Source organism: Nicotiana tabacum, chromosome 3 (genome assembly GCF_000715075.1).
Source record: "Nicotiana tabacum cultivar K326 chromosome 3, ASM71507v2, whole genome shotgun sequence".
NCBI classification, from domain to species: Eukaryota; Viridiplantae; Streptophyta; class Magnoliopsida; order Solanales; family Solanaceae; genus Nicotiana; species Nicotiana tabacum.
Genome location: NC_134082.1, coordinates 144,484,158 through 144,493,320, shown reverse-complemented (window position 1 = coordinate 144,493,320; position 9,163 = coordinate 144,484,158). Strand labels below are relative to the sequence as shown.

At 35.7% G+C, this 9,163-nt stretch overlaps 1 long non-coding RNA gene across 1 annotated transcript; it reads right to left on the bottom strand.

Annotated features, from left to right (window-relative positions):
- Positions 1-3,242: 3,242 nt before the first annotated feature.
- On the bottom strand, positions 3,243-5,175 carry LOC142175117 (uncharacterized). Its single transcript, XR_012704334.1, has 2 exons — positions 4,927-5,175; positions 3,243-3,465 (listed from the first exon to the last, which is right to left on the bottom strand). It is a non-coding gene; the product is annotated as an uncharacterized LOC142175117 (long non-coding RNA).
- Positions 5,176-9,163: the final 3,988 nt, after the last annotated feature.

Genomic DNA, 9,163 nt, shown 5'->3' with positions numbered 1-9,163 from the left:
TGGGTCAATCGGACCAAATCTTAAAAAGGACCCAAAGGTGGCTGTTTATGCAAAGTCAGCCTTCCGGCGTCCCTTTCGGGAACATTCGGCTATGTCTTGATAAAACAGCGTCACCCGACTTCTTTATGACAAAAATTAAAATTTGACATATATATTTTTTTATGATTATTATTTGTTTGTTTTTGGCTTTTTAGCAAAACGGTGGGGTTGGACCCGATGAGGGTTGCCTACGTATCTCACATCCGGTGAGAATCAAACCCGCGTAGTTCGGGCAAATGAACTATTTTTCAAGAAGACCCTTGCCTATTTTTTTTTATTATTATTTTTTCACAACAATCAAATAGACTATTATTTTTCATTCATAACAAACAAACAAATTAGCGAAAAACACAAAACACTTTTTTTTTTAAAAAGGTGGGGTTGGACCCGATGAGGGTTGCCTACGTATCTCACATCCGGTGAGAATCAAACCCGCGTAGTTCGGGCAATCAAGGATAAGTAGATGAACTAACTTCTTTTTTTTTTAATTATTATTCGAAAGAACTACTTTAAAAGAAGAAAGGAAGTATTTTTTTTGATTGATTTTCTTTTTTGAAAGAAAGACTTGTAAGAATTCCTTTTCTTTTGATTTGAACTTTGAAAATTGCAAAAGTAAAAGCAAGATATTTTTTGTCTGAATTTTCATTTGTTTTCTCTTATTCTAAAGAAGAAAGAAAATATTTTTTTTTGGAATTTTACCTTTAATAAAAGAAATACTTCTAAAAATATATATATATATATTTTTTGAATTTTGAATTTTCTTTTCAATTTTTAAAGAAGAATCAAAATATTTTCGGATTTTTTTTAAAACGAAAATATTTTTTATTTTTATTTTTATATTTTTATTTTTTTTAATTTTTAATTTTAAAAAAACAATTAAAAAGACTTTCTAAAGAAATCAATAATGGAAAATAAAGATATATATATATATCTATTTTTTGCAAGACATATCTTTTTGAAATTTTACTTTGAATTTTTTTGGTAAGACAAATATTCTTTGCAACAAATAAAGATATATATACATTTTGGAAGTAAAGAAAAATACTTTTTGGATTATATATATATATATATATATTTTTATATTATATATATATATATATTTTGGAACAAATAATAAAACCACGTTCAACGCACGACTCATTTTATTTTTATTTTTTGGCCTTTTCATAAACAAATAAAAAACTATTTTAAACATAAGACTCTTTTTCATTTTCATTTTCATGACAAACTATTTTTCTATGTTTTTTTTTGAGAAAAAAAAACAAACAGAACGACTTTTTTCTTCTTCTATTTTCCCTTTGCTTTTAATAAAACAGACTAATAAGACATTTTTTCATTTTCTCAAAATTTCGGCAGAGTTTTGACAGTATTTGGGTATTGTTTTTTTTCAAAAATAAACAATCAATTCCCTAACCGCTATTTCTTTTTTTTCAATTTCACAATATTCATAATATTCAAACACCGGTCAGTGAGACAAAATAAATGCACGGAAAACAAATAGGATGCATCAGGATGGTCTTTTCATATCAGGTTGCTAGTCCTAGACGGACCCAACCCCTATGTTGAGTCCCTTAAGTCAAATGCAACGTGATGCAAATAAGCGTTCCTACTAGGGATCCGGCATGAAGTCACGTTATTCTATGTTCAAAAACCTGGGTCGGTGTTCTAGACAGTGCACCCGAGCGGACAACTCGAGTTGAGGAAGGAGCTCCTTTCCGGGAACCAAAAGGCCAGCCGGCTTAGAAACTTTTCGAGCCTTTTTTATTTAGGGTATGACACTAACAGAATAGGGAGTCTCAACCAGTGAGCACATCCCCGAAGGTAAGAAGAGAAAGGTTTCGGCACAATTTATATACAGTTCAGATAATATCAAAGCGGTAAAGGCAACATTTAGCACATTAGGCTCAAAACATGTAAAAATCAGATAAAGCCAAATATAACAATTTATCTAAGCTCGAATTTCTAACCCTGAACCAGTGGTTCTGGGTTTGATCCCCAGCAGAGTCGCCAGAGCTGTCACACCTCCTTTTTACATACCCGCGAGGGTGCAAGGGAGTTTTTTCCAATTAAAGGACAATCAAAACGGGATTGGTTATTTATTTCAGAGTCACCACTTGGGAGATTTAGGGTGTCCCAAGTCACCAATTTTAATCCCGAATCGAGGAAATGAATGACTCCATATTACAGTCTGCGTACCAGAAATCCGGATAAGGAATTCTGTTAACCCGGGAGAAGGTGTTAGGCATTCCCGAGTTCCATGGTTCTAGCACGGTCGCTCAACTGTTATATTTGGCTTATTTATCTGATTTTAAATACAATATGAACTTATGTGCAAATTTTATCTTTCAACCGCTTTTATCATTTACTGTTATTTTTATCAAGAATTGCAACGTTATAAAATGTATCTCGAACCACGTTACAATCAATGTACCCGTGGTCGTCGACACACTTTGACTCCGTTGAGATTTGGATTTGGGTCACATCAATGTGCACCCGAGTTTAAGGAAATTAAATTATTAAAGGCGCGCCTAAAGCGACTAGCGTATTTATTTTGGGTAGGACCGTGGAATTTTACTAAACGATCCATCCCGAAGTCTAAACAATTTTTAAAGTAAATATTTACTGAGGGCCCCACAATTTGTATTTTATTTGGCGAGGCTCATCTCATTCTTATTTTTTAAAATGAATTTGCAACGTCATGGACACGCATCTCGAACCACGTCACAATCAATGTACCCGTGATTAGAAACACATTTCGACTCCGTTGAGAATTGGATTTGGGTCACATAAATGTGCACCCGAGTTTAAGAAGGTAAGATTTATTAAGGCGCGTTCTAAAGAGTCTAACGTATTGTTATTTTAGGAAGAGGCCGTGAAGGTTCATTAAACGGCCAAATCCAATGTCTAGTCAATGGTTATGTATTTTATTGAGGGCCCCGACGATTTTGTGATTTATTTGGCGAGGCTCGTCTCATTTTTATTTTTTAAAGGATAAACCTATAGTGACTACATTTTTCTATTAAGTTCGTCTCTTAAATAAAAGAAAATCTCCTAATTATTTACATGCTGAAAAACGCAACTTATTAGTTATTAAGTTACGGCTAATGTGAACGGAAAATTGCGATCGCGTTTGTACAAGGAAAAACTGCTTTCATTCTACATTCTATTATTTGCTAGAACATGAGATTAGATACACAATAATATCAAAACAGATTAACTATTCTTCGGTTAATTTAAACTAACATTATTAGATGAAGAAAGTATACATATGCAGCCTCATTACTCATTAATTAATCGACTACATTTTTATACAAAGAGAGGAAAATTAATATTCAAACACAGATCCAAACAAAAGAATTCAATAGGAACATGAGCCTGATTAATATTTCATTTTTCGCTTCAAGCCAAGAGTGTACAAATGTGTACCTGGAAACAGCAGTACAAGAACAAAAGAAGTAGGAGTCAGCAACAGTAATAACGCGGCAACAGCAGGTTCAGCAACACCGCAAAACCAGTAACAATCAGTAGAATAACCCAGCAACGGATTGAAAAATCAGCAGTGCCAAAATGCGATTATCAAAGCAGAGAAGAGAAAAGATACGAGATGCAGTAGCTTCGGATTTTTGAATAACACTCGAAGAAAAACAAACAGAATTGTTCGAGTGAAAGTTCAAATTGTCTTTCTCTTTTACTATCACAAACTCTCTCAAGTATCCAAGTATGTCAACTCTCCAAGTCTCTCTTAATAATATTCAATTTCTAAAAACTCTCCCAAAAATCCTCCCAAGGTTCAAGTTCTCCCTTTAATGTCAAGAATAGTCCTCTATATATAGCAAGACAAGTCTTCCATTCCCAACCCCAAAATTATTCCCTCAATGGCATGTTTTGTCCCACTACTTAATGTTTTCTTTATTTTAAATATTGTCCCCCATGCCTACATTAAATAAATAACACATTCCCAACCCATTACAATTTGTTCCCCATGCCTATAATAAAAAAGTACAAGATTCCTCCCCATTATGTTTTGTCTTGTCCCCCATTACATTAAACAAGTACATCAAAAACCCCACCCCATTATATTTATTCCCCATGCTTAACATAAAGAATCAAAATAATGTTCAATTACCAAACTACCCCTCCGACCTTATTGCAATTACAAATCTACCCCCCGAATGCAATGCAATTTACCAAATTACCCCTCTGCTCTAAACAATCAATTAATCATAACTCAACCAAAATATAGTCAAGATGACCAATTTCTCAACAATCTTCAACAACAAATCATATGAACATGATGAACAACACAAACTCCAAATTAATGGAAATAAATCAACCATATCGGGAACCAATCCTGGTTAATTTAGATCATCAATGGATGAACAAAGATACAACAATACCAACAACAATATGCATGATTCAATTAAATCAACAAATCACAAACAAACATAAACTCATATTAAATCACTGGATTTAAACATGAACTTCAAACAAAGATGAACATGAATTTAATCTGTTTTTTAAGCAACAAACATGACGGATTCTAACGATTCAAACAACATTAACATTTTCTGGAAAATTCATAACAACATGAAACAAATTGAAAAAATAATTAATTAAATTTCAATTTGAATCTAACAAGCATTAAACTAACAAATATTCACTTAAACAACAACAAAGATTCACTTAAACAACGATACGAACATGAAATAAACATGAAAAACAATTAATTAACCTTTCATTTTGAATCTGAAAAATTAATTTAACAAACAACACATGAACATGAACTAAAAATTAATTCAAACGATAAACAAAACAAACATTTGCCGATTTTAGATTCGAAAATATCAAAACAAAATACGGACAAAATAAAATTCAAAATCTACCAACCGGATTGAAATGACGAACAACGAACAATTAACGACGAACTCGAACAATGATCGACGAACTCGTCCAAAACCCATCCATGTGTGCGAGGCAGAAGTGAAGAAGACGAAGTGAGGCAGCAGCTGAGCAACCAGTAGCCTTCTTCTTCATTGAAACGAAGCATCAACATCAACTCCTGCTGGGTCCATGGCGGGACTGAGTTGCAGCGGCGAAACGGAGGAGGTGGAGACTGGTCGACGAGGGCAGCGACAGCATGATGGGTCTTGTTTGGTTCGAACTGGACGACGTGGAGCTGTTCATTGAGGAGGACGACGAAGCTGCTGTAACGGCGGCAGCAGCGACGCGTCGGGGCAGTGGTCGACGAGCTATCCGTCGACATGGTGGAGCTGGGTATTTCAAGGACTATGGTCGTTTGGAGATGGAGCTGAAAGCAGAAGAAGCGAGGTGGAGGAGGGAAATGTTGACGACGAGGGTGAGGGCAGCCATGGACGTCGAGCTCGGACTCGAGCTTGACGTCGAACGACGAAGATGAAGTCGCGATGGATGGGGAAGGTGATGGATGGTGGACACAGGTGGTTTCCCAGGGGCTATGGCGTTTGGACGTGGGAGGTGACGACGAAGACGCAGACAAATCCATGGGAGGCAGCCATGATCGGGGTTAAAGGTTTTTTGAGAGGAGAAAGAGCAAAATGGGTCTGGGGGGGCGGATGTTTTCTTTCTTAGTTTTAGGGTTTTCCTTTTTTGTTTTTCCCTTTTTTTTTGTTTTATGTTATGACAAAAATGAAGAGTGGGTCTTGGGTTAATGGGTTAATGTGGCAGACTGGGTCGACCCGTGTGAAGTGGACTGGGTCGTGGACAATTGTTTGGGCCTGGGGTTGAAAATTGAAGAAGTGGCCCAATCCGATTTTTATTTGTATTTTTGTTATCTTTTCTTCTTTTATTTTCTAAAACTAAATTATAAGAATACATAAATTATTATTAAGAACTAAATTAAGTTATAAAAGTGCAAATTAACTACCAATAACAATTAACGCACAATTAAGTAATAATTAAGCATAAAATTGTTCATTTGGACATTAAATGCTAAAAATGCAAAAGATGCATATTTTTTGTAAATTTTTTAACAATTATAGAATTAAATCCTACATGCAAATGCGATATATTTTTGTATTTTTTATTAATTTAGCAAATAAACAAACACAGACAAATACAAATAATAATCCAAAAATGTCACAAAATACTCAAAATTGCACACCAAGGAAAATCATTTTATTTTGCATTTTTTGGGAGTATTTCTCATATAGGGCAAAAATCACGTGCTTACAGCTGCCCCTCTTTGCCCGGAGACACGAAGGGTTTTCGTGCAAATCAAGGAAAATTTTCGTGAATTCCCAGCTACAACATGGAATGACGTTTACAACAGGTATAGCACAAAGCTAAGGATAGAAGAAAATACTGTTCCATGATTCCAAAAAGAAGAAAAAGTAAGTTCGAGACGGGCGGAAACCGAAAAAAGGTCCGGTAAAAGCAGGTACGAGCCATACATGGGACCTGCGGGAAAAGATTCACGGTCAAAACAGGACAATCAAAGGTATGATCACAGATCAAGTAATAGAGAGTCAGGCTCTTCATCAAGATTTAGGAATGATCGAAACACTCATGAGTCACGAGATGATGATAGAAATTTGAAGGCGAGATTTGGCGGTTACAATTTCAATGTGAGCACTTTTGAGCTCGTAGTTTTTTTGAGAAGCATGGGTGACAAGGTACGGTGGCCAAAAGAGATGAGATCGAATCCAAACAGGTGCAACCCTGATCATTGGTGTGAGTTTCATAATGATCACGGGCATAAAACAACAGATTGTAGATTTTTACAAAGTGAAGTTGATCATTTATTAAAACAAGGGTATCTCACCAAGTTATTCAGTGAGAAAGGTAAGCAAGCTTACATGAAGATTAGGCAGAAACCCCCTAAACCACCTTCTCCCAAAAGGACCGTCAACATTATAAGTGGGGATGAAGACATCAATGGCGTAATGTACACTGCAGCTAATAAAATTTCCAAAGACACAATTACCCAAGGGAAACAGGTGCGACATGTATTAGAGGAAGACAGCATTATATTTGATGATGCTGATGCGGATGATGTATTATCTCCTCATAACGATGCCCTGGTAATATCTTTAATTGTACATGATACTAATGTGAAACGAGTTTTGATTGATCCAGGTAGTTCCGTGAACATTATTTTGCTCAGAGTATTACGAGATATGCAAGCTGAGGATAAATTAATACAAAAGACGCATACTTTATCTGGATTTGACAATTCTAGTGTTGTGATGAAATGAGAGGTAACACTCACCACAATCGCAGCAGGAGTTGTCAAAGATACAAAGTTTCAAGTAGTAGATATGGAGATGGCTTACAATATGATCCTTGGGAGACCATGGATCCATGAAATGGATGTCGTTCCTTCAACCTTGCATCAAGTTATTAAATTTCCATCACCATGGGGAATGCGGGGATCAACATACATCCAGGAGCATCAGCCCTGTAGCAGATTCAAGTACGAAAAAAGAAGAAAAATAGCAATCATAGAAGATAGTTGAGGGCACCACATTACAAACCTCAACTAAATAAGGGCGGACAAATGTGGATTCAAGGCCTGATACCATTCAAGAACCAGAAGAAAACGAAAATATCAAAACAACAATTGAAGAACTGGAGGCTGTGATGTTATTTGCATAATGGCCTGATAATAAAGTCTACGTAGGGGCCAATCTAAGCCAAGGCATGAGAGGTAAGTTAATTGAATTTTTTAAAACTAACGTGGACTATTTTGCTTGGTCCCACTCTGACATGACATGAATACCACCGGAGGTAATAACTCACAAATTGAATGAAGACCCAACATACCCTCCTGTCAAACAAAAGAAAAGAAATCAAGGAACTTTCAAGAATCAGGTGATTCAAGAAGAGGTTCAAAAATTGCTAAAGATTGGATCCATCCGCAAGGTAAAGTATCCTAATTGATTAGTCAATACTGTTGTAGTTCCAAAGAAGAATGGTAAGTAGCGAGTTTGTGTGGATTACACAGACCTTAATAAAACTTGTCCTATAGATTCTTTTCCACTACCACATATAGATCAACTAATTGATGCTACTGCAGGGCATAGACTGTTAAGTTTATTAGATGCATATTCAGGGTACAATCATATCAAAATGGATCTGGTAGATGAGGAAAAAACTTCATTCATAACAGACAGGGAGACTTACTGTTATAAAGTAATGTCTTTTGGTCTCAAAAAATGCTGGTGCAACATACCAAAGGCTGGTTACTAAAATGTTTCAAGAATATCTGGGAAAAACCATGGAGGTTTATATAGACGATATGCTCGTTAAAACTCAGCATTCGAGAGATCATATATCACACTTGTCTGATACATTTCAGATTTTGTACAAATTTAGTATGAAATTAACTCCGGAGAAATGTGCATTTGGTGTCACGTCAGGTACGTTTTTGGGTTTTCTTGTTTCTAACCGTGGTATTGAAGTGAATCCCGCACAGATTAAGGCCATTGAAGAAATTCCTGATATGCTTTCAAGCAAAAAAGAAGTGCAGAGGTTGACAGGAAGAATTGCAGCCTTGACAAGATTCATTTCTAAATCATCAGAAAAGTGCTTTAAATTCTTTTCAGCTCTTAAAAGCAAGATCACTTTGGATGAAACGAGGAATGTCAGCAAACACTCAAAAATTTGAAGATATACTTATCAAATCCACCATTGCTCACAAAACCAAAGGCTGGGGAAAGACTGCTCATCTACCTTGTTGTTTCATAAGTAGCGGTAAGTGCTGTTTTAGTCCGTGAGGACCAAGGTAAACAATCTTCGATCTATTATGTTAGAAAATCTTTGTTAGATGCAGAGACACGATACCCTCAATTGGAAAAGCTTGCACTTGCATTAATCATGGCATCTAGAAAATTAAGGCCTTATTTTTAATGTCATCCTATTGCTGTAGTAACTGCTTATCCATTACGCAATATATTGCATAAGCATGAATTGTCAGGAAGGTTAGCTAAATGGACTATAGAATTAAGTGAATATGATATCACCTACCAACCTATAACTACTATAAAATCTCAAGTGTTAGCTGATTTCGTGGCAGATTTTAGCCAAGGGATGCAATTAGAAGCAGAAAAAGAGTTGCAGGTGTTCAACAGAGCTAACCTAGGAACTT